Source organism: Colias philodice, chromosome 1 (assembly GCF_061535455.1).
Source record: "Colias philodice isolate Cphi_HAF_F1 chromosome 1, ilColPhil1 Martin Lab GWU primary, whole genome shotgun sequence".
Taxonomy (NCBI): domain Eukaryota; kingdom Metazoa; phylum Arthropoda; class Insecta; order Lepidoptera; family Pieridae; genus Colias; species Colias philodice.
Window position 1 is genome coordinate 542,972 of NC_143086.1, and position 13,865 is coordinate 556,836.

The 13,865-nt window shown below is 31.4% G+C and overlaps 1 protein-coding gene across 2 annotated transcripts in view; it reads right to left on the bottom strand.

The window, feature by feature from the left end:
* Window positions 1–11,390, bottom strand: part of LOC149490945 (facilitated trehalose transporter Tret1-like) — a 48,660-nt gene extending 37,270 nt beyond the window's left edge. For both annotated transcript variants that reach the window (XM_089696081.1, XM_089696071.1), the window contains exon 1: window positions 11,278–11,390. The gene's annotated coding sequence lies outside the window, so the exon portion shown is untranslated. The remainder of the gene's footprint in view (window positions 1–11,277) is intronic.
* Between the last annotated feature and the right edge of the window lie 2,475 nt (window positions 11,391–13,865).

A 13,865-nucleotide genomic window follows, 5' to 3' on the forward strand; every position in this document is an offset into this window, starting at 1 on the left:
TATTTGGTAACAAATCTGAATTTAAACTATGTTTCAATAAATCGCATTTGTCTCAATGAAAATCTATTTTTTTATATTAAGTATTAACATATATTTATACCCGTAAGAAACTTAATATGTATTCAATTGAATACAATCATTACGTTATTATCAATATCGGATGTAATTTATAGAAAAATAAGAAAAATATACTAAGTACTCAAAAGAAATTATACGCCACAATGTTTACCTACTCTTTCAAGTTTTTTATTTAGGGTCGGAAATTAAGTCATATATAAGTCATTAAAAGTTTTACAAGGAATATATAATAATAGTAGCATCGTAACATTGTTACTCAAACCACCGTAATATAGAATTAGAACCTCAATTAGCGCCTACATGATTTTGCAACCGGGAAATTTCGCGCACACTGGCGCAAGTGTTAACGTTACTACTAATTATCTTTTTGTTTGTGTTACCGGACATCGCGGGTGTAATAACTAATAACACCAGCTCAACTAGATTAACTGAGTGTTATTTAATACTTCAAAAAGCAATTAACACGATCAATCAGTAAACATTGCCAATTTTCCGCGCATTGCACTTTGCGATAAAATTATATGAAGAAAATTTCTTGGAAATTCTCGTCTCCAACGATCAAGTTTTTACGCGACTGCCTGAAAGGGTAAAATATATTTAAGGATTCATTAGTAAATTACATAGAATCTGAACACTACAAGGTGCTTAGAATACCTATATATAAAAATGTATAAAACTCAGTTTATATTTTACTAGCGACCCGCCCCGGCTTCGCACGGGTGCAATGCTGATACTAAATACACTACAGAAAAACTGTGAACGTTGTACATAGGTATAAAAATATAGCGGCCCGCTCCGGCATCGCACGGCCATGGTTAAGGATTAATGCTGTATTGGTTAAAATCGCTTCGAAAATTAGCCATTATTTGTCGTAAAAAGTAAATGACAAAAAAAAGTTATTGTGGGTTATCCATAAGAGATAGACATATACCATCGCGGACTTTTCTGTAGACCTTTTCAATGTGTATAATACTTAGTACATTATTTTGATAAAACTTGTAGGGTTCAGCCTGCGTTTGCAATGTAAGCGGAATAAATGTAATTTTTTACGACATCACATTAGAAACCTCAAAAATAACAGTACTTCTCCACTACTTAATGGATCTTATTATACATATAAACCTTCCTCTTGAATCACTCTATCTATTAAAAAAAACCGCATCAAAATCCGTTGCGTAGTTTCAAAGATTTAAGCGTACAAAGGGACATAGGGACATAGGGACATAGGGACAGGGAAAGCGACTTTGTTTTATACTATGTAGTGATGTATTCTAAGTCCTAGATGTATTAAAAATATAAAGGGCATAATGTACCTACTCATAAAATTTTGGAGGCTATATGAAATTTAATCACACCAAAAAGTAATTGAATAAACCCTTTGTCATCATCAATCCTTTACTACGTTATGTTGTTATATGTACCTATTTTTGTTAAAATTTAATAGTTCCTACTGCAGAGCTTTCAAGTTTCAATATAATCTCCTTAATACTTATGAGAATTAGCGTGTAATTAGTATGTAACTTATATATTTTATGTTGATATATTATAGTTACAATCGCCCCCAGTAAAGACACCTATTTTTTTATTTACCATACATAATCGTATAATAATTATCTTACAACGACATTGATATACTTACATGATTGCAAGTTAACAATCATGTATGTAATTAATTTTGTATTTTGAGTACCTACTTACGTGAATTATACGGGAATTATAATTAAAATTATATTTATTTTATGTGTAGGTATTGAATATGATCGTTACTTCTAGTATTTGTATATTACTGAAAGTTACCAATCCAAAATTTAAATTTCTTTACCTACTTTTTACGCATTACTTCACCCATTGTAAATTTAAAAATATGGATTAATGTACATATTATGTACCTAGGTACTGATATTGGCTCAATCACCTTTATTAGTTTAAATCTGCTTATGAATACTAAGAAATAGGTAATTTGACGACGTTCTAGGTTAGTTTATTTTCTAAGAAGCATATTTAAAAATATAATAAGGATACTTTGGTCTGTGCTTTGGTGTTTCGAGCAAGAAAATTATTAACTTAGATAACGTCGACGAACTACTTCTTATCATAAAGACAATTAATAAAAGTCCTCGTGCGCATAGTAAATAGGTACTATAGGAGTTCCAAAGACTTGTTTTTAAATTTACTCCTTTATTGATGTAAAAAATTCTAACACTACTTTCTACTACGTGTAGAAGTACCAAGATCCTTGCCCGATACATACAAATAAATAATAATGTTTCTTTGCTAATCCGTCATACATTTTGAATAAAACATGTTTTGTTAGGTAATGTAGATTATATTTCAAACCCTGTTTCCGGGAACGCGTATACAATTAAACAATAAATACTAGTTTCAAGTTAAATAAACCTAACGTGAATAGAACCTGTGATAGAACTAAGCAACTCACATCATTTTGATATGTTTTTATATATTTAGTAGAAAAAAGATAAATCGTAGGTAGGTACTATAGTCTATGTGATAGTGTTTTTTAATACAACGCACAAAAGCCACAAATATTAATCCTTTTTTTTCTAGTTTTTTTCTTGGTCTCAAAAAATAAAATGTAATAATTTAATAAAACCTGCCTACATATAATTATTATAAATGTTTTGCATTATTAAATATGTACATATTATATAATGTACGGTTGCGCTTAAAATATTGACCATGTAGGTATGTATGTAATATGTATGTATAGGATGAACGTGATGCACTTTAATGTTTATTAGGTCACACATACGCTCCTTTTGTATGGAATAGGTACCTTGTCTACTTGGATGACAAGCTTTGTATTTTCTTTTATGAGTCCTAACTAAGTACATCGATTTATCGCCCCCGATACCCCCTGCATACGAAATTTCATGGAAATATTTAGATTGAGACATTTATATGATAGATGGAAAGATTAGATAGATATATGTATGTATAATATTAGTACATATTTACCAAAACAATGATTCAGCCCGCGGCTATGCACGTGTGGCTAGATTAGATATGTTTTAGATATATCTGCATGAGTAACAATGCCAAATATGTATTAAAATATAGAGCAATGACCTCCGTCGTCATCTCAACATTATAAAGATTTATATAGTAAGCATTTTGTCACTTTATAAGTAATGTATTTATAGTTATAAGATGCACAAGATTTCATCGTCAAATAAAAAATATGAATATCTTATCTAATGATATTAGATGTTGCAACACTATTTCATGTTGGATGTTTTCAGGGGCCCTAAATTTTTTAAAGAAACGTGTTGTAGTTCCGGCTAGCTCGGTCAAAGAATTTTATTGACTAGAAATGCAAGAAATTTAAATCTTTCCAACAAACCCGTTAAATATGGTAATATGACTATAAAATACATACAGCCGTACAAATAAACGAGTTATAACATTTTATGATAAGAATAAACTAAGAATAAGTAAAAATCATACAAATAAACTCGTAATAAATGAAACCTATTATAACGTCGTAATAAGTATTCATACTAATGCTATTTCGACGTTATTCCGGCTACCACCCTAGTATAAGTCTGACATAACCGAGTTATAACATATCTTTTGGTACATTGTGCTGTGTTTTACAAGTTTTAGAAGCAATTTTCAATCTGAATTTGAGATAATATATACGAGAAGTAGAAAAAGTTGAGCAAATTAATAATTTCATTATGTACCTATTGAAATGAAAAATTTTGTATGAAATGTCAAAATATACGAAATTATGAAAAACCCTTTTGATATTTATCATGACATGTGCCAAACCATACATACATAAAACTTATTTCTAAACTTATCACAATAATATAAACTTTCGTTGAAAATATAAATCTTCTAAGCCTGGAGTTGTATGTTTTGTTTTTGGCAACTCTCTATCTCAAGGTGGGTTTATCTTCTGTTCTCCGGATATTGGATAGCGTTCTCTTTCATTTGCTTGCATATTTAATGTTATATTTAAATGATTTCCAATAAATATTTAAAAAATAAATAAACAGAACATCGTATGATAAAACTTCACAACAAATTCGACGAAGTCAAACGAGCGTCAAAATGACAGCACCAAGGCATAACCGTAGACAATTTCAATGTTTTTCATAATATTATGAATGAATTGCTACGTTGCCGCTTCGCGCCTATTGCATAGCGTGATTATAGTTACATCGACGATATTCCAAATTTATTTGTAAGAAATTATGACATCCTTATTCTTTATTTATTCTTATCATATCTATTCATTGCATAAGGTTTGAATACGCAAGTTTTTATTTGTACGGCTGATAATCTAAAGCCGAGAATAGATCCATTACAAGCATTGCATTACACCGCTAATGAATTTAAATATAGACTGAGAAACTATTTAGTTATTTACTACACAAATACAAACTAATTATGATCGTACGGTGTTCTACGAAGTTAGTTTACCTATTACAGGGTAACGTCGTGTTTTTGATATGTTAATTAAAAGTTAAAGCATTGAATCATACTTTTAAAAATACAAAAATACTATTTCTTCGGTTTATAGAATACAAAGGGGAGTCAATAAAACAGTCAAGTAGAGAAAAGAGCTCTTTTTTTTTCTTTTTTAACCTCCCCTGCGTATAATTAGCCGCAATTGGCCCTATCGACGACGGGAAGATTAACTCTTAAATTCACCCTTAATTTGGCCTTCGACAGAATATTCCATGCAATTAAATCCTAAAAGTGCTATTTAAATATTTGAAACTTTAGAATAAAAAAGGCATAAACGAATACGGACATAATATCTACTTACACGTAGGTAAGTACTGGCTGCTGTGAAATTAAGTATTAAAAATATGTATATTTTTAACAATGTAATCTTAATATACCTATATAAATCTCGTGTCACAATGTTTGTCCTCAATGGACTCCTAAACCACATAACCGATTATAATAAAATTCGCACACCATGTGCAGTTCGATCCAACTTGAAAGATAGGATAGTTGAAACATGTACCTAGGTACCACGGGCGAAGCCGGGGCGGACCACTAGTATAATATAGAATCAAGTTTTTGTTGTAATATGTAAGATGGCTTTTGGGTCCAAAAGCAAGTGATAATTTTATTAAAAACAGATAGTCCTATGCTAATAATTTTGTATATATGTATTAACTAGGGATGTAACGATACCGATACCGATACCGATATTTTTTTATTAAATTCTTTCTTTTCTTTTATGTTTTTGCATTGTATTCATTCATATTGCACGCCTCATAAGCGAAGCGTTGAGGTGGGTACTACTGTCACTTCGCGCAAAACATCTGATTTTTCAAACTTAAAATGTCTTTATGTATCATACATTGCACTTGTAAGATAATACATACACACACATATTAAGAAAAAACACTATTATTAACATTCATGATATTTTTGATGCCATTTTTGTTATTTAAACTAGTTAAAAAAAGTTCTGTTTTGGACGTCCGTGTGTCTGTATGTGCGGAGGATTTTCTTGTTAACACGATAGCGACCGAAATACTTTACTAATCGAGTCTTTTTTTTTCTCTTACGCTTGAGTATGCTCAGGAATAGAACCCTTTCATTTTTCAGGGTCTGATTCGATGTGGTTTAATTGTTATTAAATAAACAAAAATAATAATTAATAAATAATTATTAAAAAAAAATTATGAGGCGTGCACTTTTGGATTTTCCAAATATTGTTTTATTTCTGTTTCTGTAATAGTGTTAAGGAAGAGCGGAACCTCCTGACACAAGCATTTTATTTGCTTACTAGGAGTGTTCCAAACACTTTGTTCATGTAAAGGAAAGAAATAAATAATTTTGAATTTTTTTAATTTTTAACGTGATAACGTTTTTAAAATCGTTTTAGTCGGGTGACATGTTCATAAACTTGTGTCACACCAAAACCTCACGAGCGCGATCGCAGGTATAACGAGAGAGAGACGGACCGATCTCCCGTTTCATCTAGAGCGCTGCCACTGCATTATGTTATCACGTAAACATCTCGATCGTAAACCTACTTTACAAACAACCAATTTTTTTAATATCAAATAATTCAAAAACCCGCGCCCAATGAACGATGCGGGAGGCCGCCCGCGCGTGCGCACTTTGTTTTCTGAAAAAACTCTACCAATAGTAAACTTTTGTTAGGTACTGATTGTATGTGTATTACTTAAAGTTTAACTGACTTCGTAAAATAATAATACTATATATATATGGTTTTGTTGTTTTTTGATTTGGCATTTTTATTTAAAAGAATACGATTAACAGTTGTCTCTGTTAAATGTTGGTAACTTTTTATGCATAATTCACTATTTATTTTTCTACCAAGCCATCGATATCGGTATCGGTATCGGTATCGCCGATACATTACTACAAATATCGGTATCGGTATCGTATCGGCAAAATCATGTATCGTTACATCCCTAGTATTAACATATACAATATAATTATTAGCATTACAAAATTACAAAATAAATTTTGTATATAAGTATGTATTAAAATAAAAATACGAAACTACTTAGAAGTTGTTTAATAGATTTTAAATGTTAGCTATTTATGACCTTATCTTATTCAAGTCTCTCGAGATAATCTGTTGATGTACTGAATTTTAACAAGTATAAATAATATTTAGTATTTACACACGCATATATTAAATTGCTGTACCAATTTCGCTGAAATCCTTTTCAAATTGAAAGCAATGTAAATCAAAATGATATAAGATCAACATACACACCTACCTATACAAAATATACACACATAGGTATGTACGTAATTTGAAGTATATATTTATTCAGAAGCTTTAATAGATAATCTTATGTAAATATTTTATTACATATACAAATACAAACGTGCATAAATGATTCTTTTTTCTTTTAAATCTGTTAACAAACTGTGAAGGTTCTTCACAGTTTAATCATCGTTAGTACAAAGCAAAACATATGAGGGTCATTTAACAAGCACTTATGTTAAAAACAACACGTAATAGTCCTTTTTATGTTATTTTACACGTTTAGCATTTAACATTTGGTTCTTAATATCCGCCAACCGGCTGATATAGTATACGAATATAAGATAAATACATTTTTTTTTGTTTTGCCATTGTTTTGACTATTAAAAAATATAAAAGTACCGTGCCACATTCGGCCAATCAATGGACATTGACCACAGTCCACAGATCAATCATTGTATGTTTGGAAAAGCATCAATATGAACTACTCTTGAATGGTGGTATAAACTGGTCCATAATGGACAATGGACTGGCGAATTTTTACGCACTTATCTAATCATAAAATAGTTTAAATGGAGTTCCAAATTTCACAACATTTTGCAATTTTTTTAGAAAGTTCGTCTAGTAGTTATAGTAAATTTGAACGACTTATTTATTTTAGTTTATATGTACCTAACACCAAAATAAGCAGACATCATAAACATCGGAAGATCACGAAATTATATAGAAAATGATTATCAACATGCAGTTCAACCGGTATATTATTTATATTATTTTATTCAGTCAACCCACATCTCTGATATACATAAATATATTTAAACATCATACAGTTCAGAAAAATCATGTTCTTCTTTTCTAATTAATAAAAATACGTGGAGATCATACGTTGTTTGTGTTTCATCGATACTTGGAATACTGGAGAAAAATATGTCCACGTATTATACATCGACTTGATACTTGATACAATATTTAAGTCTACTTATTAAAATTCGGTTGATAAAACTGGCGGTTTTCTAAAAGCAAAAAATTTAAATAAAAGGTTACTTGTCTGGTTTTAATTATTCGTGAATTTATAAACACAGCACCGAATGTGGTCAAACAATGAATTTATCGAAATTTTAAAATTACTATAAGTAACTAGTAACTTACCTAGTAGTTATGTATATCGGTATTCTATATTATGTAGGTAATAAAAAAAATTGACGTTGGTTGACGCTAGCGCGTTCAAACTTACAAACTTACTTTTATTAGGTACCTCAGAAATGACAGTACCGATTTCAAAAAATCCCAGCAATAACACAGGCAATAATTTCCGTGGCCGCGGCCGGGGTGTACCGCTAGCCTAATACATATTTGCATAAAACCAAACTTGAACCAGACACACGAAAACCGTTACTTTCGATGTCTAATCTAATCTAAGAATCGTCTTTTTAGAAACGTCCTAGATTTTAGATAATTGTTACAATTTATAACTGTGTCAATTCGTGCAAAACAAATACATACAGTCATAGTCATCTCATAAGTAGTAAAAACTAAAAAACACGGTTAAACTCATGAAATTATTTTATTGTCACCGATCCTTGATAAGTGTATTTTTTTAACGTATGAATAAAATCTAGATCCGTTTTGAATGAAAGTCGAGTCTAATGCTGTCGGTTACATAAAAATTATACTTTGCTTTCTCATGTTCTCTTTATAGGTACATACTATGTTGTTAGTCCCACAGGTTAGTCCCCTCTGCTCGCTTGACAGTCCACATATTTTTCAGAATATCAAAAAATACTTAAGTTCAATGTAAAGTTGGCAAACTTATAATCATTTTAATGAATAGAATAAATTCGTATAATATCATAGTTGCGGAAACATTTCAAACGTTTGAGGAGAACTCCAAACTCCAATTACTAGCACAAAATGAAGTATTTATTCAATGAGTTGTTGAAACTATAAGTAGCTTTCCGCGCGCCGCGGCCGATCGAGCAACAAAAAGCACCTTGTATCCGTTGCCAATGTCAAATGCATCGAAACCGGTTCAGCTGTTTCGGCGTGAAAATAAAACATACAAACATAAAAACACACTTTCTGATTTAGAAAATGCTTCTAAAAAATCTTTAATATAATATTATAAAAGGTGTCTCCATAGAAACATGTAAGTACTATTTTAATAATTATACAGTTCAGAAATAGAAACTTGAATAGAAAATAAGAACAGCAATGTGCATTGCCATAAAATCTTTCTAAGTCCATTGTAACACATTGTTTGTGAAGGTTAGTTTTTATTTGTTTCTACAGTATTTCACACCGTGCATCTCTGATGTACTTACAGTACTTATAGGGAGATACAGTCTTTAACAATAAACTAGTGACCAACCGCGACTTTACTTGCGTAAAAAAAAATATGGTTTCCCATTCCCCATACCAATTACCCTATCATGTTTCAACCTAAGATTTCAACATTTTAAATAGTAACATTCAACGACCTGTTTCAAGGTCCAATATAGCAACATGAGATGTCAAAAAAAAACCTTCGAATCGAATGCGAAATCATAACAAACAATATTTTATATGAAAATGTTAAAAAGGTACATACCTATTAAAGTAATAAATAAGTAAAAAATACACATTCAGTGATATTGTAGATGCATTTTTCCGATCTTAAGGCGCTACCCGGCAATTTCGACTATGTTCAACCTCTATAAAGTCTGGTACAACATAAAGCACAATACCGAAAAAAATATATAAGATAGGATGGTCTTTGATCTTTAATTGCTCGCGAGGATTTTTTTCCAAAGTTAATAGATTTATAGAAAAAAAATGTGCCGTGGTCATCGATTTTTCCGCAAATACTCTATAAACTTCGTAACCTGCTGACTTAGAGCTCTGAAAATTTTATGTTTAATAAATTATCAGTTACACAACATTCCCTGACGAGGATTTTTTTTTTCACTGATTAGTATCTTTTTAAATACAAAATGCGAGGAAAAAAGAAGGTGCAGCGGGAGAGATTTGAGATCCGTTTAGTATGGTCAAGGTTATTAGCGCATGTATAAGCCTTAAGAGACAAATTAATAGTTGCGGAGGCAAAGTTGCTCGTGCGCGCTAGCTCTAAGCCTTTTGATTGATGTTAACTAAATTCAAGTGCATAATATGACATGTCACCAAAGTGTCAACAAGATATCGAATCTTGTAGGGACAGTATCTCTCAGTTGTACTCAACGCATTAAAAAGGAGGGTCATTCAAATATTTTGTAATATTTTATCGATTAAAATGTAATTGTGATAAAATTCATTGATTGATAAGTCTCGAAATCGTACAAACCTCTCGCCCTTGTCCTCGCCCTAATTACAGGCATGTTGAAAAATAAATAAAACCATAGATTACGCTCAATAAAAGAGGTAATTAGATTTTGGCCCCGAATTTAAGCGTATTTACCGCTAACTCATTTGATAATTGTTGTCAAATGACTTTAAACATCCTTGCTCTTATAATATCTGTATTTTTTATAAATAACTAGTGGTCCGCCCCGGCTTCGCGCGTGGTACAAATTTCGCAATAAAAGGTAGCCTATTTCCTTTCTCGGGTATCAAAATATCTCCATACCAAATTTCACGCAAATTGGTTCAGTAGTTTAGGCGTGATTGAGTAACAAACAGACAGACAGAGTTACTTTCGCATTTATAATATTAGTATGGATGCGTACTGGTAGGTATCAGGAGAAATTATAAAACTGTAAGACATTTGTTGCAAATACATACATGAAACCTATACCTATGTCAATATTACACTGATTACACGTTTTTTTATGTTCATTTAATTCAAATAAACATTTGTTTTAAATTCGTTAATTGCTGTTACTAATAGATACCTAATAAATTGAAAAAACTTCAACGTGAACAATAGCGTTCTTTAATTCTTTAAAACTTAAATAAAATGATAGTTTATAAACTAAGATACGAAATAAAGCATATTTAATTCTATAAAACGTCTCTTGAGATAAATGTAAAAGATAAGACAATTGATATAAATATTGTTATATTATAATGCAGTTAAACAAAAAATAATAATCGCTTTTGCAATGCATTCGCAAGGACCATGCACATTCCTAATTTAAATTTAAAAAAACGTAACGTTCCAAAGATACAATACTACCTTCTTGTATAAGCATGTAAAAATCTGGGTACCTCGTAATTAAATTATTCTGAATATTGTAAATAAAAATACGTTAAGAAACTTTTAAAATCAACATCCACCACCATTTCAAATTTTCCAATTCTCTATTAACCATTGATTTACACATTCATTAGCATTCGTCTTCTCTAATTAAATTTCTTATTTCACTTTAAAATAACAATAAATCAAAAGAACAACGATGACACTAATTAATCATTATTCATAATCAAACGCGTGCATCTTAACCGGGTTCATTAAAATATACACATGTCAACAAATCGCAGAAACGACTTACCTTTACACGACTCACGAATACGGCCTAAGACGAGCACGTAACACGACCACCCCAAGACGACACTGAGACAACACTCGCGGACGGCCGCGGCGGCGGCTGGCGGCAACTAGGCACTCAGCCAGATCCTCCGGCACCCCGACCTACCTACCTTTTACTTTTATGTAGTTTCATTGAATCCTCGCTAACTACCCATTTATCTACTATTTACATAGAAAATTTATTTAACGGTCGTTTTTATCTCATTATTAATTTAACGGTCCGGAACGTTAGCAATGTATCGATTAGGGATTGGTTACAATAATTACAAATAGTTGTGCTAGATCCGTGAGGATTAAAGAATATCTAACCCTCAACCTCATTTCATAATAAGGTGCTAATTAGATTTCCTTCGTAAAAATTGCAAATCAAGAAAGTAAGGTCGCTAAAAGAAATGCGATTGAATAAGTAAATACAATTATAGAAATATTTCAATTTTTTTGAGACAATTCGCAAAGGACCATTTATTTAATTGCAATAGTTGAACTGATTAATAATTGTTGCACTTAACGTCTGGTTTTAAGCACATAAAAATAATCATAAAAGTTTAATTGCACTAGGAAGTACTGCTGTTTGTTTAATGCTGTTTAATGATATTCGAGCGAATCAATACGAGCAAGATAGATATAAATCATACTTTACAGTTTACAGCATATTGTATTTACTTTTTGCCTTCGTATTGTTGAATTGTAATGGTAATTAGGAGAAAACACCATTGTAATCAGATTTTATTTAAAAAATTAGGGGCAATAAAAAGTGAACTTTGAAGATTTTTACTTTGACACTTGTGACACTTTCGTTATGACTCTTTTTTTAAAGGTATATTTAGGAGACCATGGCTCATTTTATAATATTACTAGCTGTGCCCCGCGATTTTACCCGCAGTGTTAGTTTTAGCGCGATGATAATATAAATATATAGCTACCTATTGCCTTCCTCGATAAATGGGCTATCTAACACCGAAAGAATTTTTCAAATCGGACCAGTAGTTCCCGAGATAAAAAACAAACAAAAACACAAACTCACAGCACAAACTCTTCAGCTTTTTTAATATTAGTATAGATTCGAGATCGAGAGTAATTAAGATATTCTTTTTTTATAAATAAGTTATTTAAATATAAGTATTGTGCATAACCCATTGAGCCCCGAACGGCCCGATCGGTCCACGACACAATAGATTTTCTATTGTGTCTGTGATTTCGGGGCCTGAGTTAATAATATTAAATTGCAGCTTATAAACTACTAGCTTTCCGCCCCGACTTCGCCCGCGTTTTCAAAGAAAAACCCGCAGTTTCCGTTCGATTTCCGGGATAAAACCTATCCTATGCGTTAATCCAAGTTACCCTCCATTTGTGTGCTTAATTTCATTGTAATCGGTTCAGTAGTTTTTGCGTAAAAGAGTAACAAACACACATACATCCTCACAAAGTTTCGCATTTATAATGGTCTAGATCCGAATATAGGTCGACCTGTAGCGGCGTGATAATAGAATGAGACCAATTTTATAATACGTAGTCTATTAAAAAATCTATTAAAGATGGGTTGACTGATAAAATCCCGGACAGGATTTTTTTAATTATTTAACCCATTAATATTAGTAGGAAGTAGGATGATCTTCTAGTTACCTAGGTATGCAAATCAAGACACGGTCTAACAAGTATCAGACAAAAATGGAGCCTAATCTTACCAGAGCGCTTCCTTGCTTCAAAGAGCGCATGAAAATTCCCCACCATGTTGTCAAGCTAATGAAAATTCTTGTGAAGCTTGCTTGAACATAGACAAAGTTGAACAGTAATATCATAATAAAAGTTAATTTTAAGTACTTGAGTACAAAATTAGCAGTATTTTCTTTGCATAATTTTGTTTTTTGTTAACTCAAGGAAAAGCACAGGTTACTGAATAGGTAGTTTCTAATAAGTGTATAATAAAAGTCTCAACTCTCATGGGCTGCGCCCTTGTAAGATATGAGGCAGATGCATTTTCATCGGTTTCCGTGATCGACTTTCTTTGCGTAAAAGATGATCATTGATCAACCTTCTTTGTCCTGCCAGACTGAGCCGCCCTAACGTATTAACCACAACACCACCAGAAGGAGACGGCGAAAAACAGAAATATGTAGTCGAGCACATGGAAATCAATTATTATAAAATATTTCAAACCACACAAAAAAGATGGATAAATAAGAAATTGTACTCAATTATTGAAAGGAATACTTAGTATCTATTACTTAGTTCTATTAGATATTGATAAAAAGTAAGGAAGGTTCTTACTAGACTATCTTATACCCCAAAAATTAATAGCATTAACTGTCTACCTTAATATGCTTAACTGCTTATATTACTTTTTATACCCCATAGGTTTATCTACGAGGATACATAAATAGAGCAGAACGAATGGCGGATTCAACGACTGGTCACAATAGAAAATCCTTGGAATTATTGTAGTTTTTGATTCGCTACACTTTGATGTTATTACGTGAAATTCTGTTTAAAAAAGAAGCATCTTAGATACCATTGTATTGTCTTGAAAACGGATAATTATTATTGTTATAA